This window comes from Eucalyptus grandis, chromosome 2 (assembly GCF_016545825.1).
Source record: "Eucalyptus grandis isolate ANBG69807.140 chromosome 2, ASM1654582v1, whole genome shotgun sequence".
Classification (NCBI taxonomy): domain Eukaryota; kingdom Viridiplantae; phylum Streptophyta; class Magnoliopsida; order Myrtales; family Myrtaceae; genus Eucalyptus; species Eucalyptus grandis.
Window position 1 is genome coordinate 22,464,484 of NC_052613.1, and position 26,004 is coordinate 22,490,487.

Here is a 26,004-nt window from a genome sequence, read left to right on the forward strand (position 1 = left end):
TGACCAGAGAATCTATTATATATGGACATCGAATTATTGTGATACCTCATAATCGATTGATAGTAAATAGGGGAGGTTTTATTTGTCCTTACTCAGGTAAGTCAAATGATTACAAAGATCTTGTTTGCACAATCAATAACTAATTGAGTTACAACGCAACATTAAATTCATCTTATTATGTAAATGACATTATTATGTTGGCTTCTTTTTTTCCTTTTCACAGTTTCACAAAGCATTATAGTTTGCTCCTCCCAAGTGGGTGGAATCTCGGGTTTATATTTAAGAATACATGTTAATGCCATGCCATATATGCCCCAACTGAAACAATCAAAACTTTGTGATTAACCTCCTAGGATAGCATGGGAACAATGAAATTCATAGATCTAAAGCTTCAAGCATGTGCATGTACAACTCTGTAAATCAACCTTATGAATATGACCTCCTCTACTTTTGCTCCCGATGAGACAACATGCTTTTATGGAGAGAACAGCTAAGGGCTTTGAAGGAAGGTTAGATCTAGCTCGACTTGACTTGCTCATTCTATTAATAAGAATTAAAAAAAAAAAAAAAAAAAAACTAATGGGCAATACTTACATCCTCTTAAGGCTCCATTTGTTTCACAGCAAATATAACATTTTGGAAAATATTTTCTAAAAAACCATTTTTCAGGAAAATAACCATATTTTTCATTGTTGTTACTGAAATCTGAAAATGAACTAGAAAATATTTTTCATTGTTTGTTAAAAAAAAAAAAATCTTTTCCTCCATGCACCCATTTCAAATATTTTTTTATTATTTATTTTAAAACTTGATTTTCAATTATTTTTATTATTTTTATTTAATAAATTTTTATTATAGTTTTTAAAAAATTGATTCACTTAATTATTTTTATTCTTTTTCCTTCCTTTTTCTTCTTCTTTATTGGTCGATCATCGACCATGGAATGAGCTTAGCCTCACCAAATCTGGCCATCTGTGCGGGGCTTGAGTCTCGCTCAAGGTCACCAAATGTCAACGAGGCTTTGACAACCTTCAACAAGGCGTGCCTAGATCTAGTGGGGTTCAAGCTCGCTAACATCAAGCAAGCTCAAGCCTCGCCTGTGACAAGGCTCTAGCTCCCTTGTGGCCGGTTGCCAGCAACCGTCGTGGTTAACAACTAGCCAAATCCAAGGAAGAAGAAGAAAATGAAAGAAATGAAAGAAAAGAAAAATCGATTTTTAAAATATATAAAAATAATAAAATATAAAAAGAAAATGAAAATTTGTTTGGTGAAAGAAAGTGAGGTAGAAAAACTTATGGAAATTATTTTTTCTACTTTTGAAGGTGTTTTTTCCCATAGTGAAAAACGTATTCTTTAACTAATTTATTTTTCATGAAATAAATGTCGGAAAATTCGAAAAATATTTTCCTAAAAATTATTTTCCGATGAAACAAACGAAACCTTAGTATTAGTAATGTTCATATATTCCAATAAGGAAGTTCGTTATTTTCAATCTACAATTTGACCTTCTTCTTTTTTTTTTATGTTCAAAAGAGATTCCCGTAGAAAATTAACCCTCAAAACAAATATCTCGGGAAACCAATTTCTCAAACTAGATTTCTTTGTAATACATTATACATAAAGATCATCTAGTCATCGCCTCCCCACTCATACTTTTATCTCTCTCCTTAAATTAATAATATATATATTTTACATTTCACATAAATTTTATTCTTTACTCTCGGCCTACGGGATCTCCACATTGGAATAATAATTCAGTGATGTCATTTGCCTTTTAATTTCATTTTGGGTTGAACTTTTTATTTCATGTTGACATTCTCGGACAACAGGTTCTCCACTAACATGTTTTTTTTTTCTTTAGCACAATCGTAAGCTTCTTTAGAACTTGAAATGACTAGAGTATATAAAAAAGTTCAATGGCTTAGTATGTGATTGACTAACTGCACCTCATCATTGTAGTATCAAAATCTTACGAGTAACAAATTTGAACATTGTAACACGGATCAAATGATTAGAAAATGAAATCCAATATGTTCGTGATAAGAATAATTGATTTTCGGTCCGGTTCAATTTCACTTAGAAATCGAGAACTAGATTAGGAGGATTGATTTCGCATATCTAGAACTAAGAATCGGACCACCTGATTCTAAAATCGGACTGAATGTTCCGGGAGGTCCAACGGAATTAATGGATGATTAACACAAGGAAGAAGTTAGAGAATATGGCCACCGGGCGAGGGGGGGGTGGAAGGTGGAGATGATGGGGACGTTGAAATGACCGATTTCACAGACGTCCTCGATGTCTGGCGGGAGTTTGGGGCGCGGAGAGGGTTTAGATATCGAAGCAAGTACACACCGGCCGCAGGTGATTTAAAAACTCCGGAACATTTTCAGCTAATTACGTTTCTATCTTTGTCAGGAACGTCTTTTCGATCAATGGCGCGAGATTCTATTTTTCCGATTATATTTTTCATGGACTAAGGTATAAAGCACCAATGTAAATGTGGGCACAGAGGGAGGACAATCTGGGGAGAGCGAAGCTGAAGCAAAGAGCCAACGTCTCTATCTGTGGGAGACACGTACTTTGAGGCAAAATATGTCTCTTTAAGTGCCAGAGCTCCACTGCCCAAAGACAATACCACTTCGTACAGGTAAAAAGAGAACAGATTCTGGACACGCAAACCCAATCGGTAAACAGGTCGGAAGTTCGAAAACGGAGATGACAATGGTCAAATTTTCAAAGCTCAAAACGAACACGGTGGGGGCGAGTCCGCTTTGGGAGGCCGGGATGGCGGAGGTCCATCGTCCAGGTGCGGAAGCACGTGCCTCTGCGCTGGGTAGGAGAATAGCCCTACCTATACAGGTAGAGACTCCATGGAGGCGAATAATATGAAGAAAATATGTTTTTTTATGTTATTTTTATGAAAAAATTGGTCCAATTTGGGTGGTACGATTCCCACCATAGAATCGGAAATCAGACCGTCCATCATCTGTTTCAATTTTATGAAATCGGAAATTGGACCAACTCTATTGGGAATTACTCAGAACCGGCCAGTCAGATCGGTTCTCGATTCGGACGGTTCTTATTGCACACCCTTACTTCACTATCCCAAAAATAGAAAGAAAAGAAACGAAAATCCATTAAGTTGTATCATACACAAATTTCCAAGTAATTTGGCGTTGAAAGTTTTAATACACGGTAAAACCTTGTTGCTTGGAGTCCACATTGTACAATCACAATCACATGTCCTCCGAGAAGATTTAAATAAATTCCTTTAATTTGAGACGTGCAGAATGCTTGAAATGCACCTTGATTTTGTATTATGATTGGATGGATAGTTAATAGAATCAGATACCAAAAAAGAGTTATACCAATGCCACTATTTGATTTCATTAGTTGAAGATCTTGTTTCAATTAGTATCAATTGGTGTTGAGAAGCAGCCCAGCCTACCAATAATAATCAGACGCCCAGCATCCTCATCCAGTTCTAATGTTACTGTATTAGGCCACTTCAACTGAGCTTTTATTGTCACTATTGATAGCGGTCACACCGATTTGAGTTTGTGTAATACCTATCCACCAGTGTAATAATGTCCAAACATATGCAGTGTCAGGTCAAATAAATATTTGACACCTAATACTGACATACATTTCGAGTTACTAAGGGCCTGTTTGGCAACGTGCCAAACAGTGCCAGATTCTTATTTTTTGTTCCCGGAATCAGTTTGGGACGAGAATCGCGTTTGATAAATTTTTTGTTCCCAGGAACAAAACGATTTTGGACAAGCTTTGAGAATAAAAAAATTTGATTCTATGTCCGAGAATCGGAAAAAGAATCAAAATGTGAAACCCTTGGTTGCCATCTCGCCATCGCCCGCCGCCGTCCGCCACCACCCGCCACCGCCCGCCGCCGCCCGCCGGTCGCCGGTTCGCCGCCGGTCGCCGGTTCGCCGCCGGTCGCCGGTCCGGCGAGGTCGTCGGAGGCTCACCGGCCGGGCGAGGTCCGCGAGCTCGCCGGAGGCAAGCCCGGCCACCGGCGAGGTTGGGCTCGCCGGTGGCGAGCCGGCCTCGCCCGGCCCGCGAGGCCGGCTGGCCACCGGGGGGGGCCGGGCGAGCCTCGCCGGCAGCTGGGCGAGGCTCGGCCTCGCCGAATCGGGCGAGGTCGAGCCTCGCCCGGCCGGGAGGCTCGCGGCCACCCGGCGAGGCTCGGCCTCGCCGGATCCGCTCGGCCGAGCCTCTCGGGGCTGGGCGAGCCTCGCTCAAGCTGCCCGGCGAGGCTCGGCCGACGAAGGCCGACCTCGCCGAGGGTCTGCGACGCTCCGTGAACGTCCGGCCCTCGTCTGGCCGGTCGCCGGTCCGGCGACCGGCCAAATGAAGAAGAAGAAGAAGAAGAAGAAGAAGAATAGAAAAAAGGAAAAAAAAAAAAAAGAAAAAAAAAGAGGAAAAAGAAAAGAAAAAGTAAAAAAGTAAATAAATTATTTAAAATTTATTTAAAAATCAAAAGAAATTAATTTGGAACAAAATCAATTAATACGGTACCAAACGCAATTCTATTCCAGAATCAAAATTTTAAACGGTTACCAAACGCGCTTTTTTACTCGGAATCAGTTCCCGGGAACAGAATCAAAAATAATCATTTCTAGTCAGAATCAACTCCAGGGAACAGAATCGTTGCCAAACGCGCCCTAATTTTCCTCTTATCTTTTTTTTTTTTCTTTTTTCCAAGGTAGTCTTGAGAAGCATGGAATTTGAAAGTACGTGGAAAAAGCAACCACAAAAAATGAGTCCGCGATCACTTACTTCCATCGATAAGTGTCTAGCTGTAGATGAACACAATTAAAGCTTCTGCTTAAGATCCAAATAAATTATTAAGGAAAGACGTCAATCAAGCTTATGGTCCAAATGTCTAAAACATTTTGGTCCGTTCAAACCATTTTTATTTATTTATTTAGCCCCTGTTATACTCTCCGCCTCGGTCATTCTTACAAGTGTACTTCTCAAATTCCTTCACATAAATTTTACAATCCACTTAAACTCAAACTAATAAGGGTTAATACCCTGAAAAATCCAAAATTGGTACACTTGTGATAAAGTTACTAAAAACTATTTTTTTTTACCACTAAAAATCTCAAATTGGTATACCTTTGATAAATTTACCCCAAACCGGTACACTTGTGACAAATTTACCATTTGTTAGTTTTTGTTAAATTTTACTATCAAATTATTAAATTAAATGATACGTGACAGGTTGATTGATATGCAAATATGGGATTTTACACTCCGTTTGTCACAGTTTACAATTTTTGTGATTTTTTATGGTATTTATCCAATTTAGTGGAGGGTATATTTGTTACAAATTTACCAGTTTGGGATTTTTTGCGGTCGAATAAATTAGGGGTAAATTTGTCATAAATGTATAAGTTTAGGGTTTTTTTATGGTCAGTCAAGGTAAAATTGTCACGGGTGTACCGGTTTGGGGTTTTTCATGGTCAAACAAATAGTTTGGGGTAAATCTGTTATGGATGTACCAGTTTGAGGTTTTTTAGGGTATTAACCCAACTAATAATGACTTTGAGACTTAGAAATCGATCTACACCATCGTTGAACGTAAATGTTCCTAGGCGTGGCAATGATGCATACATCCCAACGGCAAAATAGAGTTACTTATTGCTAATAAACAGGATTATGAATGGCCCTCTCGAATTTGACTTGTTTAGAAATTTCTTACTTGAGATGACTCTTCTATCCACTCAAGTGTAAAATTGGAATATGCATTAAACATGACATTCATAATCAACTCTGCGTAGATGCAAATTTTGGATTGTCGTATTCAACGGGGCCCCTTTGTACACTTGACTTGAAAAACATGAAAACAAATGAAGTATCTAAAGCTCTACACCCCGGCATTAATTAGGTAATCAACTTTCAGAGTGAAGAATTAAGAACTTTTCACTCGAGTTGCTTCTCATTCTTCCATGAGGGGTTGCCATTCATCTAATACTTACTACATTTAAGATATCTACAAAAGGAAATTATAGTTCAAAAACTACTCGATGGTTCCATAGAAGTCACCCTTTTCCCGTTTCTATTCAAATGCTTAACATCTTCTCTGGTAAAGGAAGGGGGTTTAAGACAACAACTAATTGATGTAATCAATCAAATGTCAAGATTAATGGGAAAACGTGGTAATCCTAAGTTGTCACTGAAAAATACAGATAGTAGATTGAAAATGGATTATTTAAAGATAATTTCATTTGGCATCGTCTATCGATTGGGTGAGATATCAAAAGATGCTACTCTGGAGTAGGTGAAATTCACAAGAACAATGGCAGGTAATGTAAATTTGTTTTAAGTTCATACACCGATGAATTAAATATCTTGGAAGCAAATAGGAATCATTATTTACCAAATAAAATAAAAAAAGGAACCATTTGTCAGTCCTACCTTTCCACATTTACAAGTCAACCAACCTCTCAAAGAGAGAGAGATATGTCACATGACATTCATTCGTAACTTGGATTTTCACCAATATTTCAAGCTTCTCAGAGTATTACGCACGCATATGCCAAGAGTTGAGAGAAATGTTAAAAGTACTCGACAATGGACATTGAAACCCATTCCAGTGATTGGAAGTTAATAAAGAAATGACATCACAACAAATTGTCTCTATCAAAGTATCAAATTATAGAAAAACTATGTCTCTTAAGGAGATAAAAAGTGCAAGTTATCTTATTGAAACAAAACTCCCTAGAAACATGCTTCTACAGTTCAACAGCTAAGATCGGGTCTAAAAGAAACAGGCTCTCTCCACTGAAGACGATATTCAAATGTGAAATGAAGTGAAAAATAGTATTCATTAGCCTTTACTATGGAGAGCTAGTGTGATCCCCGATGACAAAAAAACACATGTATTGGCAAAAAATTGAATTTGGTAACAAGGTGCTCATTTCAGTCCCAACGAGTATCATGTGTTGAAACTTGTTCCATTGGTACAAGTTATGGACCCTAAAAACCCACAAATCTTCAATTAAAAGGAGGGGGGACAGAGGAAAAGATGGAAAGACCAACACGCATTCCAATGCTGAAAGTGTATTCAATATATCATTTCAATCCGAAACAAGGCCCCGATTTAGTCCACCTGCAAAATATGTAATCAAAATTTAAGCTGGTTGCACGAGAGTTCTAAATGAATACGTTTAGTCCCCACTTTAGAGCACAATATGAAACAACATTTTTTAGCTTCTCTCTTGGCGAGAGAGAGGGAGGCTCAAGGCAAAATAGATCATTCATTCAACTAAGACATCTTTAAGCTCTCAAAGCAGCCTTGTGAACCATGGTTTCCTTAAGGATTTGGTGGCTTTTCTTGACAAGATTGAGGAGCTTCTCCAAATTTGTCGCTCACGAGCTCAAGATGTCGTTGCTGTCCTTTGTTATCTGGAAATAGCAATTCCCATTGGCTAGTCTATCTTTGCCACCGGGGACTTGGAAACAACCATTTCTGAGAGATGATTCTCAGCTTCCTAAAATGTTAATACAAAACTAATAGGTCATCCTAATAAAATATAATACAAGTGTGTATAATTACAATAATATGGTCTCTCTATCGGATGATGGGAACCCAAGAAAGAAAGCTCTTTTCCACGAGTAATTTAGCTACATAGATATTTGAGCACATTAAGAAATCTCTAATAGTGAGATATACTTTTGTAATTCAAGAAATAATGAGTGTTAATACTCGCGGAAAAAGCTTGCTTAGCTATTTTAGCAGTGTAGTAGTGCTTCTCCCCCCCTTCTAAAGGGCATTAGAATTTCAAGGTCCATGGGACAAAAGATTGTTACGTTGCTTTAAGAGAGTTATTTTTATTTTCTGGATCTTATTCCTTGTTACACACATAAGAGCATTATGGTCATATATAATTTATGTTCAATATAAACACAATGAGTGTAGGGTTTCTGTTATACAGAAACCTAGAGTCCCTTCTTTGGTTTTTACGTTCTGTTTCTCTCTCTTCTCCTCTCTTCCTTCTTTCTCTTTCTCTCTTACTTCCCTTCTTTGGTTTCTACATTCTCTTTCTTTCTCTCTTGCTATTTGTCGCAGGTTCTCTACTCAGCTTTGTGACAGAAATGATTTCATAATACCGGACAATGACACTCATAGCTACAACAAATTAATGAGCAGGAGTTGACTAAGCCAAGTGTAAGCGCCCGTGCTTACGCACACAAATATCGGTCGGAAATGTTTACGGAACAAAACTACTAAGACAACATTCTCAATCCATGACAAACCTTCGGTTTTCAAGGCACCAAAACTTCTTTTCCACATTTTTGAACCTTGTATCAAAGTCCAGCGACCATGCCTCAATCAGGGATCAAAGGCGGAGAGCCTGATCACGGTTAAATGAGGGTCCAGGCAATCATTCCTAAAGATTTTACAATGATAAAGAATATAAACAAACTGTCAACATAATTACATCCAGACGTCGAGGCATATGACAGCTCTGCAACTCTCGTCAATGTGACCCTCAAGTACAACTTCGAAATGATAGAAATATTCTGCAGAAAATAGAATGAGTCACACCTGTCCAATCAAAAGAAGAAAACCAAGAGAGTTCTGTAATTACACGCTCGTTCTGTCTATGATCTTCTGCTGCCTAAGTGCACCTCCGGGCATATTTTTCCCCATTCTCAAATTCATCTTTGAAAGTACTCCAAAGAGCAGTCCATCGGCTAACCTCCATTGAGACCAATCGTTTCATCCGCAAGCTGTGTTAAAAATATCAAGGGCACAGTCGACCAAATTCTATGGCAGATTATTAAACATTGCAAGAAGATGCACAACCAGTTATCTAGAACAATTCAAAGATGTACTTGTATGGGGGAGTTTTTGATAGATATCTTTCTTCTAAAGTGGCATTAAGAAGGCTTGACTGCATGGGATCATGTGGCCACAGAACTAAGTACCCAGATTTTCCTTAGAACCTGCACTCCATCAAATCACAGAATGAGCAGCTGTGCCTTAAGTAACAAACTCAGTGAAAACAAAGCCTCATCAGAAAGAGCTTCACCGGTATCCACTGCTCTGGGTTTCTCTTCCCTCACGGAATCTCATATATCACCTTATGGACAAATCTCAAGGAAATCATTGTTATGTGAGTAATACCTACATCGTTAACCACATGAATGCGAGGTAAACTGAGATGGGTGCTCAAATCCATCAAGTTCATCTTAAATTTAGAGTTTGTGGTAAAGCTAGAAACGAAGAAGAGTGTGTGGCAGACAAATAAAGCCATGCAAATTCATGGTCGAAAAATTAAGCCCATAATAGAAATGTTGGACAAGGAAAAACCAATTACAAAATTAGTGACAATAGAAGTCAACTTCCAATAACCACAATTTATCGCATCAAATTAGCAGACTTCTTCTATAAGACCCGTTCTTCCTTTATTTTGCAAGTTTCTTGATCAAATGTCCTCTCTCAATTTCAACATATATCTGCATAACAAAACCAGTATAGAAACCACAAAACAAAAACATATTGCTCATCATCATAAGTTGCAGTAGAGTTTGATTTCACAAAATCACCTTCCCAGCGATGATAGAGTTAAGTGTCTTAATAAGCTCTATCTTGGTCTCAAGATCAGGTGTCTGGTCAATGTATTGCATAGCCTGTTGTGCCATTGCTGTCATAGCCTGTTGATAAAACAGCAATATTTAGGTCACTATCCAATCAAGTCAATGACTTGATAATGTCTGGATCACAATTAAAACTTTGATTTGAATTATTTGATTAACGGCACAGAAAATTTGTCACTCTAGAATGAAAATATGGTCAAAAAAGGCACCAAAAGTAAGCAAGGTGCAATACAAATACGGATATCTCTATGAAGAGGATCCCAGCCAATTGAAAACTTGCAAACAGCACAAGTACCATAATATCCCCATAAAGGACATATCATGAAATGTATCCTGAAATAGACATGAAAAGAAAGTAATGTGATTCATACATGAGTACACGAAGTAAAAATTTGGGCCAATGATGGGAGACAATCCAGAAACAGAAGGTGAGAAACTGAAGAGGATCCCACAATACTAGATTCTAGAGGATTCCACCATACTAGATTCTAGAGCACAAGCACTAGGACTGAAGTCTTGCATCCCAACAGATTGCCTAGAGCCAACTCCCATGTTGATGTGCCAAGCACATTCATTTTTTAGATAGTTATACATAGATGGCATGTCACAGCTACATGAAATGACAGTTCATGATCTAATCAGTATGCATAAGGGAGACAATCCCTGCAATATAAAATATAACCCTTAAGGTAAAGGTTGTTTAGATTGATCTTAAATGCTTGCTATTGGACCATACTTTGGATCAATGATCATAAGACTCTATAGAAAGTTAAGGGCTAAAGTGATAGATTCTTAATCTATTTTCTGTATAGATTCTTAATCTATTTTATGTACTAACACATGTATGTTATCTTTGAAAAGAGGGAATGAAGTTTAAAAGCAGAAGACAAAAGCACGATTATCACTATAGCGGAAGCACATCACTGAAGAAGCTCTTGTACCTCATAAAGAAAGTCAACTAGAGAAGCATCTGGGGCAAAAGTAGAGAAAATAGTATACAAACACAAAACCAGATGATGGTGGTGAAAAGAGGAAAACATGAGGATGAAAGAAATAGACAAGGTGTTGGCAATGGGCTGCATTGCTGTTTGTGGAGGCACAGCAGACCTTCCATTTATCCCAACCCAAGCTCTCATGAAGGCTATTCTTACTCACTGAGCAGCTTATGGATTCTCCAAAGTCTGTATAGAAAGTATATTCAACCTTTCCACAACCGCCAATCAAATCTTCCATCCCATCTAATTCAGGATGAGGGCAACACCTCATTCTCACTTATAATCCCCTTATAGTTCAATTACCAAAGTTAGCCCTAATTAGCAGGTTTGGCGTATAGGTGTTTTTTTAGATGTGCAATGGGTCATGCACAGTGAGAACTGAGACCCAATTTGGTTTACTATGAGATTGACTCCTGATTAAATAGGCAAGGTAGGCTTTTGGGACTGGGATTAGGAATCCCATTCTACATCTGCAATGATTCTGCTCCTAATCTCAACTGGGAATGATTTTCGATGTGATCAAATTCCATCTTTTTAATTGCATGGTATATAGATAGCAATCTTAATAACAATAGTGAAGGTAAAAATCTGGTATATATATAATAAATAGCCACCAATCATAGTACTCTAACAATGACTACCATCAATGAAGAGCAATATTTCCACCAGCTTATCACCCAAAAGCAGAGATGAAAAGACAAATACCTGGACATAGTTTAATCCCCATTATCCAATTCGCTCCTAACAAAGGAGCATAAGATACTTCCTTTAGTACAAGAAAGTTCGGGAGCAACTATATACATGAAAAACAAATTAGCACGTGTGAATATCCAAGTATCAGTGTCATCAAATGATTTTGACTCCTTTAATATCCCTTGATGAGGAAGGCGAAGAGTGCTTTGAGCTGGGAAGACAAAAGTTACAGCACTTCTGCTGTAAAGAGTGCACATCTTGTTCTGATACCAATTCCATTTGCACACGTTATGTACCCTGAGAACCCAAAAATCTGAATTATAAGGAGGGGGGAAGAGGAACGATGAAAAGACTGAAATATATTCCTTTGTAGAAAGTGTATTCAGTGTATCATTTCAGTCAACACAAGGCCCAGATCTGGTCCACCTGCAAAATATGCAATCAAATTTAAGACAGCTACATGAGAGTTCTATGATATCTTTAGTCCCCATTTCAGAGACAACATGAAACCACATTCTTCATCTCCTTTCTTTTGGTAAGAGAGAGGGAGGCTCAAGGGGAGAGAGATCATTCATTCAACTACGAACATCTTTAAGCTCTCAAAGCAGCCTTATGAACCATAGTTTGCTTGTGGATTTGGTGGCAGATTTCGTCAACAAGATTGAGGAGCTTTTCCAAATGTGTAGCCCGAGTTCAAGTATCATTGCTCTCCTTTGTCATCTAGAAACAGACAACTCCCATCAGCAGGTCTATCTTTCCCACCAGGGACTTGGAAACAACCATTTTCGAGAGGTGCTTCTCAGCTTCCTAAAATGGTCATAGAACTAACAGGTCATGCTGATAGAATATCATACAGGCTTGTATAATTACTATTATGCAGTCTCTCTAGCAGATGATAGTGTTCATTTAATAGATCAAGGCATGTAAATAATTAAAGCTCTCTACAACAGCGGTAACAAAACCCTAAACACAGAGTTCCTTTCATTGAGTGATTCAGCTGCATAGAATTTTTTGGCACATTAAGAAAGCTCTAATCACAAGATATACTTTTGTAACATTGGAAATGGTGAGTCATAGCAGAGCTCCTCCCACACTTCTAAAGCGGCATCAAAATTTCAGGCTCCATTGGACAAGAATGGTTTCACAATGCCAGACATCGACACTTATAGCTATAACAAATTTTATGAGAAGAAGTTGACCAAGCATAGTATGCAATGTTCACAGAATAAAACTGAGGACAACATTCTCAACCTCAAGACAAGCCTTGGCCTTCAATGCACCAAAACTTCTTTTCCATTTTTTTGGAACTTCTATCCCAGTCTAGCAACCATACCTTGTAGGTATCAAGGCAGAGAGGCTGCTCAGGGTTAAATGAGGGGTCTAGGCAATCAGTCAAAGAATGACATTGATAAAGAATATAAATAAATGTTCAACATAATCAACTTGGATGCTGAGGTATAACAGCTATGCAGGTTTCTTCGAGGTAATCCTCGAGTAACATTCTGCAGAAAATAGAGAAAGTCTCATCTGAATGATGATCCGAAGAAATCAAGAAAGAACGACAAAGTTCTGTAATTACATGTTCACTTATTCTCCATCTAAGATCTTCTGCTGCCTTCTCAACAAGTGCACCTTCAAGCATGTTCTTCTCATTCTCAAATTCATCTCTGAAAGTACTCCAAAGAGCAGTTAATTGGATAACCTCCATTGTGACCAATTGTTTCTGCTGCAACCTGCGTTAAAACAACAAAGGCACAGCCAACCAAATTCTATGGCAGGTTATTGAGATATTGCAACAAAAATGTACAATTAAATACCTAGAAACAATTCAAAGATATACCTGAATTGGGGAATTTCTGAGAGATTTTTATCTTCTAAAGCGGCATTAAGAAGGCTTGACTGCATAATCATCACGTGGTGACTGAACTAAGTACCAGCAGATTTTCCTTAGAACCTGCAACAAATTAAATCATAGAATGAACAGTGCACCTTAAAACAATCAGTGAAGACTTGACAAAGCTTCATATGAAAGAGCTTCACTGGTGCCCACTTCTCTGGGTTTCCCCTTCGTTGATGGAATCTCATGTATTGCCATATAGCAACAACAAATCTCAAGGTAACCATTGTAATGTGAGTAATTCTTACATCGTTAACCACATGAATTCAAGGTAAGATGTGTGTTCAAATCCATTAGGTGCATCTCTAACATCAGAGTTGTGATAAAGATAGAAAGGAAAAAGAGAATGTGACAGATGAATAAAGCCATGGCTTGAACCACAACCTAAATTCCAGTTACTGCAATTTCTGGTATCAAATCAGCAGCTTCTTCTATAAGATCCTGTCCTTCCTTTACTTTTTGCAAGTTTCTTTATCAACCGTGCTCTCTCAATTTTGACATATAGTTGCATAATGAAATTAGCTATAGAATCCCTGAAACCAAAACAGATTGCTCATGAACCCCCAATAGAGTTTGATTTCACATTTTCACTTTCCCAGCAGCAACAGAGTTAAGGGCCCTAATAAGCACAATCTTGGTCTCAAGATCAGGTGTCTGGTCAATATATTTCATAGCCTGCTTCTCCATTGCTGCAACCTATTTATAAGAGAGTAGCAACGCGAATGCCACCATCTAATTAATTCATTACTTGCTTATGTCTAGAACACAATTAAAACTTTCAGTTGAACTATCTGATTAACAGCAAGAAAAATTATTCATTCTAGAAAGAAAATAGTGAGAAAAAGGAACTAAAAGGGGTAATAGCAAGGTGCAATACAAATAAAATCAGGAGGATCCCAGCCAATTGAAAAGACTTGCAAACAGCATGAGTGCAAGGCCTGAGTTCTTGCATCTCTAGAGATTGCCAAGAGCCAATGCCCAAATAGATATGCCAATGACATTCGTTTTTCATATATTCATACATGATGGCATATTATGACTACACAGAACGACAGTATAAGATCTAATCAGTACACATGGGAGGCAATCGCTAAAGTGCAAGTCCAACAAAATAAAACCCTTAAGGCGATGGTTGTTGAGATCAATCCCAAATGACTGAAACTGGACCACACTTTGGATCAATAATCATTGGATTCTGCACTGTTGATGATGGCAAAAGTAAAGAAGAAAACAAAATGAAAGCAAAACCAGATGATGGCATTGAAAAGAATAAGAGAGGAGGGTGAAAGAAATAGACAAGGTAAAGAGCTAAATGCTATGACGTAAAAAGAATTCCATCCCCAGCAAGAAGAAATGGTTCCCATACAAAGGTGATGGCATTGTGCTGCACTGCTGCTTGTGGAGGAACAGTGGACCTCCCATATACCGCAACCCAAGTTCTCACAAAAATAGAGCTTACTTCCAACTCCAGCAACAAAAGGTTTTTCTTAATCGAGGTGAAAGCATATGGACTTTCCCGAGTCTGTATAGAAAGTATCTTCAGCCTTGCCACAACAATAATTAAATCTTCCATCCAATCTAATTAAGGACGATGGCAACACCTCAATTTCATTTATGATCCCCTTATAGTTCAATCCCCAAAGTTAGCCCCAATTAGAAGGTTCATCCTTCAGATATTGTTTCAGATGCAAAATGGGTCATGCATGACAGGAACTGGGGCCTAATTTGATTTTCTAAGAGGTTGAGTCCTAATTAAATAGGCAAAGTAGGATATTCGGGACTAGGATTGGGAATCCCATTCTACATCTCCAATGATCTTACTCCTAATCCAAACTGGGAATGATTGTCGATGTGACCAACTTGTATCTTTTTTAATTGCCTCCTATACTGATAGCAATCCTAATAACAATTGTGAAGGTAAAGTTCTGGTACAAATAAATAGCCACCGGTCATAATGCTCTGACTATTCCAGAGGAACTTATCGGCATTCAGCATAGCATAACAATGAAATGCAATCAATGAAGAGTAAAATTTCCACCGGCTTATCAACCCAAAGCAGAGATGGAAAGGCAAATACCTGGACATCAGTTAATCTGGACGATCCAATTCGTTCCTAACAAAGGAGTGTAAAATGCTTCCTTTGGTACAAGAAAGTTTGGGAGCAACCACATACAGGAAAAACAACTTCACAGATATGAATATCCAAGTATCAGTGTCACCAAATAATTATGACTCAATCACTTGACGAGGAAGGTAAAGAGTGCTTTCAGCTGGGAAGACAAAAGTTCGATCCCTAATAATTCAGTAGACGACTGAACGCAATAATCCCTCCTGCTTGTTTAATACTCCTTTCGCCACCAGCAAACCTAACACATGCTGCGTTCATACAAGGGAGAAACTACAACAAACCCTTATTGCAATGGAGAGGTACAGCCCATACTTATTGTTCATCTTTAGTTGATTAGTACTTTGAATCACTCGTCTGGCACCCAATCTCAATTTCTTTTCTCCTGGGTTTCTTTGCTGTGTAAAAGGTATACTAAGTAAAGGTATACTAAGTAAGGCACCAAGGAAATACCCATCCATCTAAACAAAAAGAATTCATCCCTATACAAGAGAACTCAAATCCTAAAAAAAATCTACTAAACAGAATAAAAACAAAGTGAAGCACCAACTACTGACTTCACTAAACCCTGAAAAGATGAAAAAACAAAATAAAACTACTTAACTTAAAAAATATGCCTTTTCTCTGTCATCACAGATTAAGGATATCTATTTTTCAGTCCTCACTCACACATGTTTACTTCAACTCCAAAGGGAGGGTCCATCTTGTAAAAGTACGACAAAGATTTTTCTAGTACCTCCACACTAGATAGTATCACAATGTCCAGCTTATCCACATGGCTTTGTGCATTATTTTCCTATGAGAACTTCCAATCAGTGTTCTTGATAGGATGCAACATCACATGATCTTACATTGATTTCATGGATCGGGGAGATAATTATTGATAACGAATCTTAGGTAAATGCTTCCTTTAAGTTACCAAGTAATCTTTCAACAACCTATTGAGTTTGCTATCTCCTCCTTTTTTTTTTCTTTTGAGAGAAAGTGGCAATGCTAACTGCTGGAAACTCACTTTGTACTACTTGGGCGCTGAATGCGCACTGATGTTAATTAATTTCACTTCATAAGTAAATACAAGCCCCCTGCCAGAAAGGATATCTCAAGTAAACTTTTTGCTTATTACCCATTCTTTGTTTCCACATAAGCACCATTAAATTTCAACAGGAATATAAACGCCAATCTTCATTCATTAAAGAGTTCCAGAAGCACATCTTTTAAGCAATTCTTCCAAATCTCGCCATCTTGAATAATTTATTACCTGCAGAAAGTTAACGTCAACAGGTAATAGTGTCAGACCCTAAAAAATCATTTGCAAGATAGTGCATCCGCTAAATCAACAATGTCACACAATTCAATAATTATGGTACCAGACCAAGAAGTTCCTGTCAAAACACTGAAAATCCCCCTATTTAGTTGCCCAATACAATCACCTAGGACTAATACGTAAGCCAGCAATCAACTAGCTAATTCTTGCTGCAAGGCTCACCCCAGTAAACTAGCAACTCGAAAAGTGGGATCCAAATTTCACAATTAAACAGAGAGAGGCAGAGCACAAGGAGATACTTCAAAAGCGTGGCTAAGCACAAAGAAATTAGCAAATATTTTCCCACCAATTGCTCAACAAAATTTCTCACCAAGATAATGCTCCTAAAGGCCTGCATGCATTGCACAATCTAATACCCAATGAAAATAAACTTATAGAGAACAAAGTTGCAACTGAAACCCAACACATGGGCATTACACCCTTCGACGTTTTTGTCTCAGAAACCACTGTGATTTAGCGCTATTTTTTATTTTTTTTTTTTTTTTTTTGGGGGGAAGGGGGGAATGCTATTGTTTGAGCTGAGCTGATAAATGCATTGGACCTGGTGCAGCAACTTAAGATCTCTACTCATTCTATGCATAAACTTACAGGTCCTTTGAATCAGCGGCATAATTGATGTGTCTGCTTAAATAGACTTTCATTGCATTTAAATCAAGAAGGCTTCTTATTTTCTTTATACTCCTTGTTTTATCTAGAATAGAGTGTCTCAGGGTTGCTCTCTGGTATCAGTGTCTTCCAAACTAAGTGTGTACTTGCACATTTCCTGGAGATGCTTAACATTTCTGCTCTTCTGACTATGGTGTTTTGTCTGAACCTTTACTTGATCTTTTTTTTTTTCTTTCATGATGTTTTTCTATTTACCATTAATTACATACCAGCAAAGGTTGATGCTGCTGATCCTCCCGCAAACTCAATTGAGTTTCCAACCAGACCATCTATACAAACCAAACTGAGAATAGTCTTGGAATGAATCATGTTGGAAGTTAGGGATGGGGCCTAACGGCAATCCCTGATTCTGATGGGGGCAGACAGGATAGGAGGTCTGAAGATAAAGACTAAAACAAATGATGTCGAAGAAGTTGGGATACCCTACTCGAGACCAAAAGATTTCCTTCTAGTTGTACATTTATACATCCAAAGACGAAGAACCAGGAAGCAAACAATGGGATTGGTTCTGCACCTTCAATTGGGCAAGGAAGTGCAAGATGAAGTTTTGAGTATGCTCAACCAAAAATTGGAATGCCAGGAGCATGGATCTGATCATGTCGTAGGCCCAAGAAATCTTGAACTTCAGGACTTGCGGCAGCAGATTGCTCTATGGGAATCTGAGCTGAAACTTAAGTTAGCTCAACAAAACAAGCATCCGATTTTAGGTTCTTCCAAAAACAGTTATAGTCTTAACCTAAACAGGAATTCAGGTGGTACAAGCATCAAGACTTCTGCAGACCTCCCACGTTCTGTAGACTTCCCGCAATTAGACACAGAAGAGCCCTCTCATAAAAGGTTGAAGCTTGGTGTATCTTCTTATTCCCAGCGATAAGTCGATCAAGCGACAACCGCTGCTAAATTGTGCCCACCTCCAAAGGATCTGTTGTTGGAAACCAGCAAGATGGACAAGATTGACCATGTTCCAAAAGCACATTCCACTAGTGTGACTGAACCAAATGACACTAGATGTGAAATACAAGATAGTGAAAGGGTGGCCATGGCCTCAGCTAACCTACATGGTGTGGTAAAGGTTGTTTATTTATAAAATGTACAAGACCCTTATACGAGATCTAATAACCCTTGATTTACGTTGGTTCTCATCCAGGTACTACGTTGGGCCATGGAGAGGTGGGGACGCTCTCAGGCAAGACGGCCTTCCGGGAGAGCTGCTTCTTCACTCTGAGCAGAAACGGCTCCCTGAAATGAAATCATCCCCACCCCATCCTTTTAAGAAGGGGGGATTTGATCCCAACCTCCCCCTTCCAAGAAATGGAGGGGTGAAAACCTCGAGCTTTAACTGAAACCTCCAATGACCGGGGATAGAACAAGAGTCCTCCTTCATGAGCACAAGAAAAGAGGAACGATTCACTTAAAGCCGAAAAACAAGAATGATAAATTTTCAATTACTTTTTTTTCAAAATTTATCTCTTCTTCTTTAAAATTTACCACATTGCCATTGTTGAAATGCTGACGGTTAAAATGACTACATAGGATGGCAAATAAAAAACAGGAAAAAAAATTGAAAACAAAAGAATTGTACAAGAAAGAGAAGATGGGATTCAAGGTTCTATTAAGAAAACAACAAAAAGAGGAAAACCAATTAGGGTTTTCAAAATTAGTACAACTCCAATTTGCCGGAAAATTGTTAACTATAATTGATGGGTTCTTCTTCATCAAGCATATGATCGGCTAGTTCATTTTAAAAGAGTTTAATAATTTTTTCACTAGAATTGATTGGTTTTGACAATTGCTTTTTTTATCAATGAAAAATTTATTTTTATCACTAGTTGGTCCTTGCCGTAATGAATATCACAAACCTTTTCTTACACTAGATTTGGTCAAATAAAATGTTTTGAACATTTTGAAGATCTCTTTTTACCAAACAAAAATGTTTTCAATGCTTTATAGTGGCCTTTTTTTTTCCTTTTTTAAAATTTCAATTAGTTTTCTAAGTACAAGAAAAAGAGATCTTCAAATAATGGCCAAAATATTTATTGACTACACAAATGACTTTTAAGTGTATCTAATAATAATTGATGTGATTTTCAAATCTTTGACTGTACAAACAACAAGAAAAAGTTAGAACATTAAAAATCACTAATACTCTTCATCTGACTTATGTTGATTGCTAAGCAAGTCTCACGGTGACATTCTTCGATAAAATGATAAATAAATTCATTTTGTTAGGAAAGTACTTGTTATTCATTGGGCATTACTACTTCCACAACTAAAGCTAAAGATGTGCCCACAGCTTTTTCTCGATGAACAAACAAAACTCCCCACGTATGTAGATTGCCTATTGCCCAAATAGACCAAGGATCGCCCTAATCATTTCCTCTTCCCAATACTTTTCAGCTTCCATGACAAAGAATGGAGGAGCTAGAACTCCACAGAACAAAGGCCCCTCCCCTATTGAAGTATCAACTTCGAGAAGAACATTGTCCCTTGAAGAAATATGACAAATAGCATTCATTAGCGTCACAAGCGCCAGCAAAATTCGTAATGCAAAACAGAATTTAGTGATGCGGCGCTTATTTCAGTCCGAATGAGTGCCCATCTTGTTGGCGATACCTACTTCGTTGGTACCAGTTCTGGACCCTAAAATCCTACATATCTTCAATTAAAAGAAGAGGGGAAAGAGGAAGCATGAAAAGACAGAATACATTCCTATGCAGTGTGTTCAGTATATCATTTCAATCCAGAACAAGGCCCAGATCTGCTCCCCTGTGCAAAATATGCAATCAAATTGAAGCCAGCTACTCAGAGTTCTATGATGAACATCTTCGGTCCCACTTCAGACCACAATGTGAAACAGCATTATTCAGCTTCTCTTTTGTTTTTTTTTTGTTTGGGGGGGGGGTGCTCAAGGGGAGAGAGATTATCCATTCAACTAACAACGCATCTTCAAGCTCTCAAAACAGCCTTACATGAGCCATAGTCTCCTTGTGCATTTGGTGGCAACTTTTCTCGACAAGATCAAGCAGCTTTCCCAAATTTTTTGTCCACAAGTTCAAGATGTCATTGCTGTCTTTTGTCATCTATTTCAGACGACTCCCATCAGCCGATCTATCTTTGCCACCAAGGAGTTGGAAACAACCATTTAGGAGAGATGCTTCTCAGCTTCCTAAAATGATAATATAGAACTAACAAGTCATGTAGATAGGATATCATCCAAGCTTGTATAAATATTATCAAATCGTCTATCTATCATATGATAGTGTTGATTTAATTAATTGAGGCATGTGATTGATTAAAGCCCTCTACAATAGTGGCAACATAACCCCAAAAAACTGAGATCTTTTCCTTGAGTGAATCATACAATAGTGGTAACACAACCCAAAAAAGCAGAGCTCTTTTCCTCAAGTTAATCATCTATGCAGAATTTCTAAATACATTAAGAAAGCTCTAGTAGCAAGATATACTTTTGTAACACAGGTAGTGGTGAGTGTTAATACTAGCAATATAGCAGAGCTCTTCCACCCTTCAAAAGCGCATTAGAATTTCAGGCTCTATGGGACAAGAAATGGTTTCACAATGCCAGACAATGACACTTAGAGCCCCAACAAATATATTAGCAGAAATCGACTAAGCCGAGAGTACCCATAATTATCAGTCATAAATTCATGACAAGCCTTTGGCTTTCAATGCACCAGAAACTCTTTTTCACTAATTCGGAACTTATATCCAAGTCCAGCAAGCATGCCCCAATAAGGGATTGAAGGGAGGTAGGTTGCTCAGGTTAAATGAGGGGTCTAGGCAACAATTCATAAAGATTGACATTGATATAGAATATAAAAAAACGTTCAACACAATTAGTCTCGAATGCTGAGGCATAACAGCTCTGCAAGTCTCTTCGAGCTAATTCTCGAGTAATACTTTGAAATGAAGATAATATTCTGCAGAAAATAGATTGAGTCACATCTGAATGATGATCCGAAAAGAAGAAAAATGACAAAGTTCTACAAGTACAAGTTCAACGATTGTCTGTCTAAGAACTTCTGCTGCCTTCTCAACAGGTGGACCTTCCAGATGTTTTTCTCATTCTCAAATTCATCCTTGAAAGTACTCCAAAAAGCAGGCCACTGGATAACCTCCAACTTCACCAATTGTTTCAGAAGCAACCTGTGTTCAAATATCGAAGGCATGGTCAACCAATTCTATAGCACATTATTGTGATATTTCAAGATGTACAACCAATTACCCACAACAATTCATAGATGGTACCTCAATTGGAATTTTCTGAGAGATTTGTATCCTCTAAAGAGGCACTAAGAAGGCTTGACGCATAGGATCGTGTGGTGATAGAACCGAGCACCAGCAGATTTTCCCTGGAATCTGCATTAAATTAAATCACAAAATCAACAGTTGTTCCTTGAAACACGCAGTGAAGACTTAACAATGAAAGAGCTTCACCAATGTACACTACTCTCTGGGTTTCCCTTCACCAATGTCCACTGCTCTAGGTTTCCCTTCACTGATGGAATCTCACCTATTGCATTGTAGCATCGACATATGTCAAGTTAATCATTGTTGTGCAAGCAATACCTATACCTACATCGTTAACCACATAAATGCAGGGTAAATTGAGATGCGAGTACAAATCTATCAATTACATCTGGAACGTCAGAGTTTGCACTAAAGCTAGAAAGGAACAAGAGAATGTGACGTGGTTTGAACCACAACCTGAACACGAGGTGGCACTTGATCGGCAAAAACACATCAGTTAAAAGATAGTGGGGCACATCACTAGAAAAGGCAAAACACCAATTTACCATATCATGAGTCATAGCATATCCATTTCAACTCCAGAAGAGACGAAATATCAGCAGGAGCTTCTTCCACAATGCTTTCACATTCTTTAGGTTTTTTTTTTTTTTTCCTCTTTGGAAGGAATTGCATCAAACATTCTGGGGCTAATCTTCTGGAAAGGATATGTGCTGTGCACAGACATGATCCCGGCGATCTAAGCACAACCAAACCTGGAAAATCCATCAATTAGAAAACCAATCATAGTAATAGTGCACAAAGGGCTGAACAAAAAACCCTTACTTGTTAAAATATAAAGGCAATTTTCTTCGTCTTTGCCATTGATCCAAAAGTTTCCATCCACAATTCAAACCCATAATAGGAATGCTGGACAAGGAAAAACCAATTACATGATCAGTGACAACAAAGTCAACTTCTAGTTAACCCCGATTTCTTGCATCAAATCAGTAACTTCTGCTATAAGACCATGATCTTCCTATATTTTTGCAAGTTTATTGATCAACCGTGCTCTTTCAGTTTTGACATATATTTGCAGGATAAAACTAGCTATAGAAACCACAGAACAAAAACAGATTATGAATGAATATAAGTTGCAATGGAGTTTGATTTCACATATTCACCATCCCATCAGTAACAGAGTTAAGTATCTTAATTAACCTCTATCTTGGTCTCAAGATCTGCTGTCTAATAAATGTATTGTATAGCCTATTGTTCCATTGCTGTCACAGCCTGTTGATTAGAAAAAAGCTACATGTATGTCATTGTTGAATCAAGTACATCTAGATCACAATTGAAAACATTAATTTGAACTATTTTATTAATAGCACGAAAAATTCATCACTCTAGAATGAAATATGGTCACAAAAGGAACCAAAAGGGGCAATAGCAAAATGTGGTACAGATAAAAGTAATCTCCATGAAGAGGATCCCCGCCAATTGAAAACTTGTAAACAGCACAAGCACTATAATATCCCCTTAAAGGAAATATCATGAAACGTATCCTGAACTAGGCCCAAAATAAAAGGAAAAAAGAAAAAGGTAATGTGATTCATATGAGTGTGAGAAAAAGTAAAAAAATTGGCCCAATCCTAGGATTAAGTCAGCCATTTGACTGGGATTAAGAATCCCATTCTACATCTCTAATGAACCTAGTCCTGATCCCAACTCAAAATGATTTTTGATGTGACTAACTTCCATCTTTTTAATTGCATCCTATATAGATAGCAGTCCTAAAAACGATTTACAAGGTAAAAATCTTGGATAGTTTTATTAATAGCCACTAGTCATAATGCTCTGACTAATCCAGAGGAACTTATCAGCATTCAACATCACATCACAATGAAATACCATCAACAATGAGTGAAAATTCCACCAGCTTATCACCCAAAAGCATGATTGAAAAGGCAAATACTTGGACATTGTTTTACTTGGACGACCCTGTTTACTCCTAACAAATGAGTGTGAGATACTTCTTTTATTACAAGAAAGTTTAGGAACAACAAAATTCAGCAAAAACAACGTAACATGTACGAATATCCAAGTATCTGTGTCATCAAGTAATTGTGACTCCTTTATATCACTTGAAGAGGAAGGAAGAGACAAAAGTTCAAGCCCCAAGAACCAGGTAGACGACCGAACACAATAATCTTGGCTCCTGCTTTTTGAATATTACTTTCTCCAGCAAACATAACACATGCCGTGTTCATGCAAGGGAGAAACTCCATAGCAAACCCCTATTGCAATGGAGAGTTACAACTCGTAATCATAGTTCATCTTTAATCAATTTATATTAGTTTGACAGTGGGTAGATGAACATCAATCCCCAAATTAGCATTATGAATCACTCCCTTGGCACCCAATCTCAATTTCTTTTCTCCCCGGTTTCTTTGTTATGCAATAAGTAAGGCAACCGGGAAATACCTATCCATCTCTATACAAGTGCAAACCCTAAAAATAAATCTACGAACCAGAATAAAAAGCAAGAGGAGCCCTAACCACGGACTTCACTAAACCCTGAAAAGGGGGAAAAACAAAATAAAACTACTTAACTTAAACAATGAGTCGCTTCTCCTTGTCATCATAAACCAAGGATATTATCTAATTTTGAAGCCTTCTCTCTCTCTCACTCACTCTCTCTCTCTCTCTCTCTCTCTCTCTCTCTCTCTCTCGGTGACTGTCAATGTTCATGCTATCTAGGACTAAAATGGAAGAGACAACAAGTGGACTGCGTTGGAGAAAACTCTTTTATTATTTTGAAGTTGACAAAATGTTTCTATCAGTTTAGTTTGAAGACTTCCAGACCCAAGTGTTAAAGTCTGAAGAATTCCAAACTCTACCGTCAAAGTCTGAAGACCGCTAGACTCAAGACTCAAAGTCTACCCAAACTGACAGTTCCCAGATGAAGAAAAAAGACTTATCCAGATGACGAATTATCTTTAAGGATTTGATTTGTATGGTTTTTGAAAACCTTATGGCTAGATATAGCATCTATATGATTGATTATTCTTATTGGAATCTACTCCGATTTGAAGATCTTTTGAAAGGCGAGCAAACTTGGAAGGTTCTACTTATGGTCATCAAAGATCCTAATTGTATGAGTAAATAGGGTTGACGGGCTTTTATCACCAATCATCCAATGACTCGAGATTACCTTAATTGATTTTGTCCAACGGGTAGACTGGAAGAATTCCTTTAGAAAGTACCAACGGTTGTAAAGGCATGAACGAGTATTTAAGGCGGACTCTCCAGTTGTTCGAAGTAGTGCGTGAAAGAAGAATTTCGAAGTTTGAATCTCTACAGTTCCTTGCTCTTTCATTCATCGAGCTCAAATTGTATACAAAAGAGAGAAAAACACATAGTGAGACTGTGTGAAGAGACCAGTAGAGACTCTCCACTGAGAAAGTCAAATATCATAAGTTATAACATCTCTTTTGATTCATAGTGGAATCCAGCCAGTGGGCTGTTAGCACGGGAGAGTGGACGTAGGCTTAAATTAAGCTAAACCACTATAAACTTTGTTTTCCAATTCTCTTTCCTTAAACTCCTTATTTCATTCGTTGCTTTATAATTGTCTCAAAGCTGATTACGTCCTTAATCTGTTATATTTAAAAGGCAATTTACTTTTATCAAGTCTTGCGAGAAAATTTTATTTACACCTATTCACGCCCCCTCTAGGTGTCTTTACTAGCCCTATCAATTGGTATCAGAGCTTGTGTGCTTATGAATTAAAATGTTTTTACTTCTTAAGCTAAAGATCTATGGCTAGTATTTTGGCTCCAGGTTTGGTTGAAGGTCAAAGCAACACCAGACCCCCTTACTTTGATGGGAAGGAATACAATGTTTGGAAAAACAAGATGAAGGCATTCATAAGATTGAAAGATCCCCTGGAATGGGATGTGGTAGAAAAAGGGATCATTCCCAAAGCTACATCAACCTCAGGGAAAGAAGTTGCAGATACTGGAGAACTGACATAAGGGGATATAACCAAGAGACAAGCTCTTAATGCTAAGGCCATTTATTCATTATATTGTGCTTTATCTCCTATTGAGTATAACAGAATTTTATCTTATGAAACAGCCAAAGAAGTCTGGGACAGATTGCATGTCACCTATGAAGGAACTAATCGAGTTAAAGAAACGAAAATCAATATTCTACTCGAACGGTATGAAGCCTTCAAGATGAAGTCGGGAGAATCCATTACTGACATGTTTAGTCGTTTTACAGAAATTGTAAACGGTATAGCATATCAAGGACAGCCAATCTCAGGACCAATGAAGGTCAATAAATTGCTGCGAGGACTCTCCAAAGACTGGAATCACGTGAAGACTTCCATAAGAGAAACCCAGAGGATCATGCCTCTTTC

At 37.9% G+C, this 26,004-nt stretch overlaps 1 pseudogene; it reads right to left on the reverse strand.

The window, feature by feature from the left end:
* Positions 1 to 9,441: 9,441 nt before the first annotated feature.
* On the reverse strand, positions 9,442 to 25,656 carry LOC104439174 (annotated as a pseudogene).
* Between the last annotated feature and the right edge of the window lie 348 nt (positions 25,657 to 26,004).